Genomic DNA, 12,923 nt, shown 5'->3' with positions numbered 1-12,923 from the left:
ATTCTGAGTGTCTTATACTTATACAAAAGATTCCCTGCTGTGAGGTTGTACTTCATTTCTGAGCTGGACGTTTAACAGCCCCGAACACTCGCATCACGCCATCTTTCAAATGTGAGGTGCAATAGTCTTTGAAAAAAAAAACATGAAAACTAGCAAAAAGTTCCTGTGAACTGAAGTACAAACATTAAGCTGAGAGGTAAGTTTGAGAGGAAAAGTCAATACTGCTTATCTAAGTTACAAAGCTTGTCTTGCCACTGCTGAATAAGAATGAAAACTAAGATCAATATCACAAGATCATTGACTTGGTATTCTTGAGAGGAAAAGCTGAGGGTTCAACCCATCCAGCAACTGTGCTCTTTGCGTTTTCTCATCTCCCAGTAACTGCACTGCACTGCACTGGTCTCTAGTGGTCTGAGCCGTTCCAGGACCTTCGGGATCCTCCCACTCAGATGAGTCCACTGATACTGGGGCTGCTGACGGGGAGGTCCGGGGGGGATGCATCACATCTGCTGATCGATATCCGGAGCTTAGTGCCTGTGTGTTGACTGAATATTAAGGCAGTGTGGGAAAACGATCCCATCACGTTCCAGGTAAGTAGAGCTAAAGCTGGCAATTATCCCATCCTCCCCGCCCACAATGTTCACACCGATTTTAAAGGAAAGAAAATCTCATCAATTAACACTGAAAAATGATTCAAAGCCCACTTGTTGTTAATGTGAGGACATGCTAATGCGTTAAGCAAACACTTCACCCATGATGATCGTGAATATGTTCACATCAATAGAACAAGGTCTTATCGGCAGAAGCACAACTGGTAGGCAAACTACTATTTCACCAGGCATCACATCTGAAGCACCCTGGGGAATTTCAGCCAAGCAGTTCAGAGAGCACCTTGGGTAAACATGGCAAACATAGCAAGCTGTGCAAATAGAAATTCTTGGTTCCTGACAGGTACTGTGTGGCATGGAATGTACGAATACAGAGTGTTAGCCTCTCTTCCACAAAGCAAGTGGAGCATGTGCGGCTGCTCCGCGGTGGCGAGTTCAATTCATGTCAACGCGGCAAACGGTGTGACAACCAGCCTCCTCCCCATCACCATCTGCCTCCTCTGTGCCAATTTGTCACAGCACATTCAAGTGTAGCCACAGTCTCATTTAACAATGAGGAAGAGGATACCGCCGGGAAATGGGTAGATAGGGGACGAGTGAAGGAATGGGAAAATGTGAGGGCACTGATAAAATCTTCATCTCTGGCAAAAAAAGGGAATTAAATGAAATGATTGAAATCATCTCACGGTCCACCTCAGAATAGCGTGGCTCCTTTATGGATTTAGGATTTGCGGCCGGGCTGCGACGTTAAGATATGTAATAGAGCAGATGACTGACGTCATAGATGCCATCCATTTGAACTGGGGGCGGGGCCTTAGCCTACAACACACACACACACACACACACACACACACACACACACACACACACACACACACACACACACACACACACACACACACACACACACACACACACACACACACACACACACACACACACACACACACACACACACACACACACACACACGACGGTCATAGACTGATCTGATGCATTGCAAAAGTAAGAATCAAAACATTTTCCACCTCATGTGAATTAACTTATCCCTGCCCAGCTCTGACTGATTCATATTTAGATCTCTAATTAGTTGGAAAAACAACTTTGGAATATCAATTTTGGCAGTGCTGTTATGGTGCTGGTGCAAAAACACAGTTAGACTGCAAGGCCAGCCTCCTGCAGAGCCATGCTGCAAAGACCACAGCATGCTCAGAGTGATACTGATTAAAAATAACATTTACTTTCAGTGATAGCTGGAGAAAAGACAAGACACTTGATGTGTGTGATTGTATATATGCCTGGCCATTAAAGCTATACTGTGTAAGATTCTCAACTAGTGGTCAGTAGCCATATAGCAAACCGCGGTCGCGTTCGCGTCTTTCGCCCGTTTTTCGTACCTTCACACCCCCGCGTCTGCCTCCACAACGCCGAGAGCTATCTTTGGAGGGGTCCCTGGTTCCTGTGCGTTCAGGCATTCCGGAGAAACGGACTACTTCACCCTGCCTGGTAGGCGAGATTACCTTTTGAGTAAAGAGACACACGGGCGACTACAAATATGGCGACCCCACTTCAAGATGCGCTGTGATTGGCCGGTAGTGTACCATGTGTGCATGATCGGCGATGTGATTGGGCAACGTATACACAACGTATACAGATGATGCAGATTACGTCAATTTTGCGCGAAATCCGGTCCACGGCCAGGATCATAGAAAACATATAAAGAGAAGGCTTCAGAAGCTGAAAATAACGGAGTGGGTGTTCTAAAACTTTAGCGATTTAACAGTTAGGACAATTTTAAGATTTGTTTTATAAAAAAAGTTACATGGTACAACTTTAAATTACATTATATTTTTATTGCATTGCACATTATTGATCCCTGGGGGAATCCAACACCGAAAGTAAAATAAGAAAACGGGGTCCATTAACTTCATGTGGATCTCAGGCTTCATATAGCCAGCCTATGACACAATCTATGATGTATCTATGATACAGTATATGACTCCAGATTGGGCAAGGTTTCAGCCCAATTCCACTGCCATTTACTTCCATAAAATTAGAGTGAAATATTTTGAAAAATAGAAGACATGCTAAAGAAATCACTGAAGACGTACTTTCTTAGACTACTGGCAGCAGGCACAAGACATTTTGTGTCGAACGAGATTTGCCCCAGACAACCCCACAGACACTCTTCCAGATGGCTCTGCTTCCTACAGAGCCAAAACGTAAAAATAGATGAAGTAGCCATTATTATTATATGTCTAAATGCAAGGCAAAGCAAATGCACAAATGAACATGTTCACATCTCTATTGTTCAAGGAATAGTCTGCTATTATACAGCAACGTTTTTCAGTAAGGCATTCAAGTTATGAATAGAATCTCACACATTTAAACTGGTGCCTCACTCTTGGTGGGAGGGAGACAGTGGCTATATTGTCAAGAGAGCGGCTGAGAAGATACCAGTGCAATGCCAGAGAAAGTCTCTCCATCATGCTCACTCACACAGAGTTTTGGCACTTAAGTTCCTCTGTTTAGTTCAGTCTAAGAATCTTTCACACCTACTGGATGCGGCCACTTTTGACGACTACAGCTTCCACATATGCACACCCTCACTTCCTCCCCTTGATACATTTTTGTGTCACCACTGACAGGCAGCAAATGGCTGCCCACATCATCAGTGCCCAGCACTAGTAGCCACAGGCCCTCATGGCACCACTGGGCCAATTCCCACACATCAACCCCTATATAACCTTTCCACACGCCCCTCACTCCGAGCACTCGGCTCGTGAACAGCAATGCAATTGGTTGCCTTGCATTCACTTTGACTGCTGCACAATGGTCCCGTGTTACATGTACACGGCCAGCTAAAAGAGGGATAACAGTACAATGACAGTGCTTTGAAAAGAGCATGAAAGGAAGGGTGTTCCAACGTGAACCCTTACACAGTCATATCACAGTCAATAGAGAGCGCCTGTGGAGGGAAAAACTCTTTTAGACTACAAAAAACAACAGCTTTGTTACATAAAGCATTCCATGAAGCAAGTGTTCCTCAGTCTGTGTGAGTTATAGGGTTAGGTAGCTTTGGTTGAAAGCTCTGAAAATCTCTTTCTCCACAGCAGAAATAGCACTCAATAATCATGACCAGTGAAGGCTTAAACAATCAGCCATGGTGTTAATACTGAAAGCCATTAGGAGACAATCAGCTCGCTTGCCACGTTCATCCATTACAGTGGCTAATTTGAGCTTTGCAGGGTCGGGAACTTGAAATTATAGTACACCAATATAATGTCCTTCAGCGTTATCTTCTTTCATTCTTTTAAGATGAATATTTTGTCATTTGTACTGAATGCTTTACTTCAGATAGGAAACCAAGTGCAGAGAGAGAGGAGAGACACGGAAAGGCAAGACGCAGGTTGGATTCAAACCCGGGTCCTCGCTCTCACAAGAAGCATATTGTCTGTGTGCACCAACTGGCTATGCAGCCAAGCACCCATTCAGTGCATTCAGTGTCATCTTAATTTAAAGTCGGTAGGTGTAACGAGTGGTATAAATGATGGCAAGTCTATGACTGACTGGATGGCTTGGTTAAAGAGAGAAGACAAAAGCAAGTCCAAATATCCCAATCATTCACACATATTTTGTGTGAATGAAAAATACAGCCTTTCTGGGATGTCATACACTCGGCTATATGTGAGGTATTGGGATATGAAATCCCTCATTCATGCCTGGTACTATGGGTCATATGGAGGAGTCTGTACAGACAGGAGACACATATCTGACTAAGATCCTCCTGATTGCTGCGAAAAAGGCAATTACTAGGAACTGGCTCAAAGACGAAATCCCGGACTACTGGCAATGGAGGACAATCTTGGACAAAATTCAGGACATGGAACAACTGACAATTAAGTTAAAGGAAGACCTCTTTAACACAAACTCTGCCATCAAAATACCCCTTTGTACCCCTTCTCTGCCATGCCCATAGAGCCCGTAAATGTAATAAAAATTAATTAAAAAACGTTTTTTTATCGAATCGCAACTAAAATAGGCCGGAACTAATGCTCCGTGATCGGTTTCTACACGGACACATTATTGAGCGGACCACTTTAACTTTGGGGTCCCTGAACCGGAAGCGGAAGTCCGTCCTCTATTTTGGCCCAGCTTACTGTCTACACTCCGCGGCTTACAGATGGAGAACTTATTGATCAATTGAAAAAGTTTCAACGGATTTGAGAAGCTGATGGAATACGCGAACACACGAGCAGTGTCCGATCACGCACGATGGGAACTGGACGAGCGCCCACGTTAACAGGTAGGACTCGGAGAAGCCGGCAGTGAAAGACAGAGAAATTAACGGGCTTTACGGCCGTAAACTACGAATGAGTTAATAAAAGACGTGAAAAATGGTTATTATAAAAGTTAAAAAAAGGAGCGATATATAAAAAAAGAAAGTCTATAAATGTGAACCCCTGTACATTTTTGTTTAATTTATTTTGTATTTGATTTTGATTTGATTGTATTTGTGTTTACTATTGGTGTCTTATCATGTTTGTTTAAAATGGTGCAATCTAAATATAAGACAAAGTTGTTTTTTTTTACAATTTTTTTTTTTTTACAAATGCTAGTATTTACATATCGCCAAACCATCTTTGTCGTCATCAACAAATGTAATAAATCATCTACAGTGTGGAAGGACATTACGGTTTGAGTAATCAACAATAACAAATGATATAAAACAAGTTAAGTTTCCTAACTTTTTGTGCGTAGTTTTAGAATGCATGTCAACAGATGTGATGGTTAAAAGATACACCGACTATGGCTTCTGAAACACGCTTGAACTTCACTCAAAAGCATTTCAGTACAGCTGCTGAAGGACATACAACAGATATAAGAAGTTTAAAAAAAGAAATCTTACCGTCTGTTTTTGGGTGATGTTTTCTTCTCTCAGTAGATGGATAGAGCTTCTGAGGATCCAGCTAATCTTCAGTTCATCCCACTGATCTCCAGAGATGACCGCCGTGTCATGGAGGGGAGTGGGGCGTGACAGAGTAGTAGTTTTGAAGATGACCAAAAAAAAACGCAAAAAGGGGTGCGCAGGGGTGAGAACCCCCCTTTGAGTTTTCTTCCTCCAAAAAAGTTCTGCAATCCTCAGCAAACTTCCTGTGAGAACAAACAAAGAAAACATAAGCGTTCTGCAGCAGTGCTGACCCAGTGTGTCAAACAACGGGAGGCGCACAGCTGCGCTGCAAACACATTGCCTAATAACCATCCCCCCGCCAACCCACGCGGCCATGGCAGTGTAGTCAAACGGGACCGTTGACCCGTGGAAGGGGAAGACATGGAGGGGGGGAGCAGCATGTCCTCTTAGTATAATCTCTTCAGTCACTCGGCTGTCATAACATCACAGCTAACACAAGCAGAGAAGCTGTAAATAGAGCCAGATGTTTAGCGGCTGGCCTGGGGTCAGAGGCATGAGATGGTGAGGATGGGAGAAGAGCCAAGGAACTATCAGACTGCTGGAAAATGAATGAAAGAGCCCAGTACGCCTCTATGTTGTTTTTGCGATTAATATTGTTTGCTGTGCATGACAGAAATATTTGTAATTATAATTTAATACACAAGTTATTTTAGAATATATCAAACACAACGTTCAACTTGTGTGTGTGTGTACAAATATGTCTATACTGTCTCAAATGGATAAGAGGCACGGCCGAACCAGACCTTGAAAAAAACAAAATGTTAGCATACGGTTTTGCCTTTGAGCATTCAATTTAGGTAGACCAAATACTGTATACTAAAGAGCACAACACTCATCATTTATGCTAAAAAGCATGCATTTATTATTCAAAATTAGGCACCGTTTGGTAGAAGCAGACTCCTTTTGCCTCAGGATGTTCGTTGCAAATCAAAACAAAACACTGCCTTTTGTTTATTAGGAACTTTCCCCAAAACTTTTCAGACTATTCTGAACTTTTCCAGAGCTTCTTTCTTAGGAGTTTGACTTTGCTCTCCAGAGGCCGATTCACGCAGAGCATCTGGGGTTTAAACCACAGCCACTCCATCACCAGTTTGCCTCACCAACTGTATTGTCATCATTTAACCACCCTCCCCAAAGAGAGCCCGCCTTCGCCCTGATGAAAATGCATGACAGATGAACTTCCCAACAATCCATTTTTGCAAGGTCAGCACTTCTTTCCCCCCCCCATTGCTTGTCTGTAATGACTGGTGGTGACTAACGACAAGTGGTCAATGGATTTTCTGTCATGAGTCCCGGTCCCTTCTTCACATGCATGCACACGTACGCATGCACGCAGACAAATTCACACATCACACACACACACTTCCAACAACACACTTGTGGAGCACAACTGCAGGCAACAGGCTCCAGGGGGTCGCGTGCATACACAAAGCGATTGCTCACATCCTCCTTAGCCATGGATAAAGTATGTCCTGCTCACTGACTCACTCATAGACACAGATGAGTTGGATAGCTTTCCAAATCCCTGCTGAATGGGGCAGCTGACTGCAGCTGCTGCTGGGAGCTCAACGGAGTCCAATCGTGGTCTCGCAAAAACCAACGAAGGGTCGTAAACCTACGACCACAGTGGCATTCTAGATATTAATTAAGGCAGTGTGGGTGCTTTGGCATGGTGGTGGTGGTGACTAAACCTGGGTAGTAAAGCAGAGAGGTTCCAAAACCTTTCCATCCCATGGACATCCAATTAGCTACAGGCTCTTGCTTAATGAGAAATGGCACAATAATCTTATAAATCAAATTTAACTTGATTTATATACTGTATGTATTTCCTCTTCTTTCCCTTTGGCCTCCCAGGCAACCAACACTTTGAAAACCTGTGTAGTAGCCGGGGACAGTTGATTGAGGTGGGGGCTTCGCTTTTGAACAAGTGGTTAGTTCGAAGGTTTTAGGCCACCATGCCAAATTACATTGGGTCTCAAGTCATGGGAAATGAACCTGTTGGAGTACAGCATGTGATGTCACCTCTGAAGACACATTAAAGACTGCCAGGCTTGATTACACACACACACAGACCCGCACTGACTCTCATGTTCCCATACTCAAAATTCAGCGGTTGCATAAATGGCACACCGCAGCAGTCTTTTAGTTGAAAACAATCACCCATCACCAAGCTCCCGACGCGTTCTCAAAAACAACAACATGAACTAATTAGCAGCACCTGGTACATAGAGGTGGGACAAACTGGAGTCAGTAGATTGAGTTAGAGAGCACACAATGCCGTCTATGTCCAGCGGATGTAGAGGCAGGAGGGGGTTTGTTGTTTTGCCTAGTTGTTCTCTCACCCTGCACCATGTAGCTGCTGCAATATCAATTCTACAAAATGAGATCTGCCGCTGCTTTTAAATTTTTTTATCATGAAGTTCTGTAGCCTCCACTGTTTGAGTTTATAGTGCTGGTTTGGGTGCTCATATACTGTATCACACTGGAAAAGAAGGATAATATAGCCGTGATTGTTTCATGGCAACATGGCCATCATTGTGCCCCTGTTTAAGTAGCGACCTATAATTTCTAATCTCATTTGCTGGAAATAGTCCCACGGTGAGGCCCCTTTATCCTGCCATAATGGTTTTGAGGTGAGCGCCATTAACCAAATGAGCTTTTCGGAGCACAACATTCCCATTAACACCGCACACAATCCCTCATATGCCTGAATCACCACCTTTAACTTCCCTGCAGACCCCCGGTACACCCCAAACTCAAAACCTCATTTCCACAGCTATGCCTCCGCCGAACCTCCCAAGAGCGAATTTGGTGTAATCCTTCCTTGCCCAAAAATTGCCCCCAAGTCTCCTAAACAGATTCATTGCACATCCACTCCCACACTCCGGGCTCCACTCGCTCTCCATCTCTTACATCGTTTCCCCCTCTAGATATTTCCCAGTAGGCCTTGCAGTGTTCACTGGGTTGTGGTGGTGATCAATGGCCCTTGGCTGCGGGTGTCGGGAGGGGGGGGCCCCAGGCTCCTGGAATGGAGGTATTAATAATGCAGGGGCCGGGCCTGTCATATCCTCCATTAGCACTGAGGAGGCGGGGGGCCAACGGCTGATTGATTACTAATTAGATTAATTGCTGTCTTTTAGAAAGTAGGAGAAAGTAATAGACTGGGGGCCTGACAACTACTAAACCAGAGGAGCCTGGCATCCTGAAAAATGTGGAGTGATTAAAGAGGCTGTTGTAAAAAAAGAGATTTATAATTTGCATTTAGAGCAGCTCAGTCTCTTTAATAAGCATCTACTGTATGTGTACAGTACACGCACACGCACGCGCACACACACACACACACACACACACACACACACACACACTTACTGTTGAGTGCCTGATCAGTTTTGGAAGTGTGTAAAAAATGCATCCAGTCCTTCCTGTATGATATATCCCGTACTGCTAGACAAAGCTGATTCCGACCACCGTCAGACCATGATGATGTCTGACGAAAAAGACAAGCTGATGTTTTGCGCCGCTCTCATTCGAAACAATTTCCTCCTCCCATTTCAGAGGATGAATCTTGTTAGCTACTGCTATCCGCACGACGTGACATGATAAGGACAATCTCCAGATTTTGTGTAATGTGTGTAATGATAGTGTTGTTGAACAGAGGCTGTTGCTATGGGGAGCAGAGGTGCGTGAAGATTGAGTTCTACTTAATCTCCTTGCCTTCCATTGAAGATAAAACTAATAAACCACATCAAAGCCGTAGCATACTGAGATTCGAGTCCAGGGGAATACAAAAAGAAGAAAAAAAAAAGAACACCTTCTTGAAAAGGCTCTGCTAAATGAACAGGGGAAAGGAACATTTGTCAATGCCTTTTCTTACACAGCGCTTTCCTGTTGACCTTTGAATGTTTCATGTGGCCTTACGCCATGCAGATTAATGAGTTGTAATCGCTCCTTTGATGTCTAAAACATTTGACAAGTGCTCAAGCATGCGTATGTGTGTGTGTAGGTCCTGTATGTGTGAGAAGAAGACGAGTGCGTGTCCATGCATAATATGAGCAGGAATGTAGACGATGTATGTGTGTACACGTCTAATTGCTGTGTGGCAGGCTTGTTTGGCTACAGTCATTACACACGCCCACTTTCAACATAAATAGCCTCACACTTCTGAGGGGGGATAATACCCTCAACCAGGGACCTCAATGCATTTCTCTCTCGCTCACCCACACTCTGTGCCAATAGACCATGGCGAGTCATATCCTGCTTAGCTGTTTTGTACCAATCTCGGGGGAGGGGAGGGGGGGCTTTTGTGCAACGGTACGTTTAGTGAAATCATTGTGGTATTCCAATTTACAAAAATATAAATATGTCTGTTTCAGTTAAGTCTACACTCTACAGATGATACGCACAATTGGGCCAATCTGCGAAATTAGAAAAGACGGGTCATTATTCCGCAATGCAGTCCATTCTCCATAGCCATCTTCCAGTTCTGACATAATGATGCCACTTGTAATGGGAGTTTAGCTGCTGACAAAGAGCTCTGCGGAGGGTCTTCCCTTTATGGCACAATCCCTGCTTATTTTGTGATCTATATTAGGGACATGAATCAAGTGAAGACAGCCCCTTATCAGTATTTTTTGACAGAGTGAAGGGTCATTAAGCTTTCTCGTCACAAATGAGCTCTTTGTGGGTTGTCGGGATGAAGTGGGATATTACACCTATTAATTACTGTGCTGTGTCACTTTGCTCCGAGGCAGCCCTGATTCTGTCCATCTCTCATTTATCTAAGAGGAGTCGATGCATTAAGACGGCATCCTTCTACTGTAGATTGACTTTTTGTTCTGCTGGCATTAGGCCTGGGACAATAAATGAACTTGTGATGCGTATACAGGATGTTCATTACAATCATGCCCACAATTTATATTTCATAATGTTTCTCTGCTGGTGAAAGTTAAAGGAATACATAGAGAGTGTTTGATATGAAATCTAACCTTACCAAGAACAATCTAGTTATTATTGACGGCCTTCCATGACTCTCCAGGTACAAGGGCTTCTGGAGAAATAACTTTTTATCTGCTCGTCACTTCAGCTTGTGCGTTTATAACAGACTGTGCAAGGGGCTTTAGTTTCTAAGTGTTAACGTTGCCTACTTACATTTTGGCTGATGGTCAGATTTGATCACAACTCAAGAGGGTGACATATCTGCAATTTACTGCTTTAATCGCCAAGTTGACGTTTCGCCAAGTTGACGTTTGTCAACCCAAGGCACTCCGGCAAAGAAATTAATAAATCATGGCGCAAATTCAGCAATAAATGTCCCGCTCCCGTTATTGTCTCTGCAACTCTAACTCTTTTACAAATGTTTAAACACTGAAAAAAGTCTGACCTACTAAGTAAATGTATTTGCAGGACTGTAAGAAGGGGTGAGTATAGTTTCATTAGCAATTTGCACCTGTCCCCTTCTTCTCTACTCCTGTAGCCTGTTTGCTATACTTCCTGCTCAGTTCTACGTTCAATAAAGTTTAGTAGAACTTGATCTAGCAAGTAGTTCATGTTGGCTCCTGTTAGTTCTTGTTTTGTTTTGCAGTCAAAACATGCCCTTATTTTCTCCTTCCTTTACTCCCCCCCCTCTCTTATTTTCTCCTCCATTCCTTGACTTTCTCCTTTCTCTGCCCTCTAATTTTCTTATCCCATGGCTGTGCCCTGCCACCTCCTTTCAGCCCCTGAGGCTTACCGCAGCGATGGCACGCTGCGTTAATTGAAAGCGACCCTGACTCGTCCTTTTTAAGAGCCACTCCGGCTGATGCCCCATTGTTTTTTCCTCTCCATTGGCAGTTGACAACTGGCCTTTCAGCCCCTGGCACACCGTAGTGTGAACTTTAACCCTACCGTGCTGCGTCGTCGCTCCTCTCCCACCGTCAAACACAAGACCATTTCCAGAGCCGCTCAGAAACTGCAGACTTGCACTTTACTTTTGCTGTACAGCTGAGTTGGACTAAATTGTTCAAGTGAGATTTGCTTCAGAATAGATGCAGTCATACTAAAAAAAAAGAAGAAAAAATATGCATTTCTTCAGGGTACCTCGTGTGCACATAATGTGTTGTTTTCATCTTTACATAGAAAACAGAGTAGTTGCTCAATCTCAGATTTATTGCAGATGCAAAGCCCTTATAGACCTTAAACATACACCCCCAAACTCGCAGCGGTAAGAGCACAAATGCTAACCAAACACACAGTACAGCTAAAGTCCACCACAAGTGATTCGATTATTCTCATTTAATTCTTTTATCAAAAAGCGATGCTATTCCCTCAAAATGTAACACATGTACCTGTAGTGCTTCCAATAATGGTGGGCCAGTCTTATCACCAATGGAGAACGAGACTAGAGACCATAATGTAATAGCTTTGCAGTGCACTCATAAATCACTCGAGAGGCTGCATGCCACATGCACTGACACTCCCAATATGGTTCCCTGTGTCTTTATTAAAGACCACATTATACTGAAAAGAGTCTTCCCTAGCAGTCCCTTTCCTCCAAACTCTTCAAATTGAGCATTTATGCGCTCAGCACACATGCACACAGGCACACATGCGGTGCGTGTATTCTACATTATTTATCCAACAGTGGGGTTTGTATTAGTCTCCGTCCAGCCCCTTTGACAACTAAATTGAAAATATGTCAAATGTAAATGTCATAGAAGCTGACAGAACAGCAATATAAGCTGAAAAATACATTTGGCTGCTTTCAGATATTAGAGATTTAAAGGTTGTTACAAATTGTAACTTACAGTACAATACACCAACCTAGTTTAACGACACAAAGAACCAACCCTCTTTTACAGCAGGGAGGGATCAGCATTCTCTGAACCAACAATCCATTTATACTACCCTGCCTTGAGCAAGATTGTAATCTCCCAGGTACAAATGTCTGTCAATTTGGTTTGCTGATAGTGTTTATAATAATAATAAAAATACACTGACACACCTGAATGCAAATTACAGAAGTTTTGCACACGCTCAAGAGACTTCATTATATGTCCAGATCACTTCTGCAGGGTAATGTCTGTAGCCAAATAATGTGATATACACTGTATGTACGTACACAAGGGCACCAGGGGGAACAAATCTTTGTAAAGTAATGAACTATTTAATTTGGAATGAAAATAATTTCCTTCCTCATGAAGCAATATACTTTAGGCATGCAAGTAAGTGTGCCAACTAAAAGTTTAGTAAAACACACAAGGGAGCAGTAAACTCCTTTCTCCTGAAATGCTTGAGCACACGTACAGGCACAACTCTGTGTATACGGTACATGCCTGGAAGAACACATCCTCCAAAGTAGGCGTTGT

General features: G+C 43.4%; 1 protein-coding gene across 1 annotated transcript in view; it reads right to left on the bottom strand.

The window, feature by feature from the left end:
• Positions 1-5,645, bottom strand: part of sema6cb (semaphorin 6Cb) — a 91,020-nt gene extending 85,375 nt beyond the window's left edge. Inside the window, exon 1 of the mRNA XM_080749068.1 lies at positions 5,518-5,645. The gene's annotated coding sequence lies outside the window, so the exon portion shown is untranslated. The remainder of the gene's footprint in view (positions 1-5,517) is intronic.
• Between the last annotated feature and the right edge of the window lie 7,278 nt (positions 5,646-12,923).

Source organism: Nannobrachium achirus (assembly GCF_963921795.1).
Source record: "Nannobrachium achirus genome assembly, chromosome: 2".
Lineage (NCBI taxonomy): Eukaryota > Metazoa > Chordata > Actinopteri > Myctophiformes > Myctophidae > Nannobrachium > Nannobrachium achirus.
Note: the sequence above shows the minus strand (reverse complement) of the source record. Positions and strands in the feature narration are given on the sequence as shown.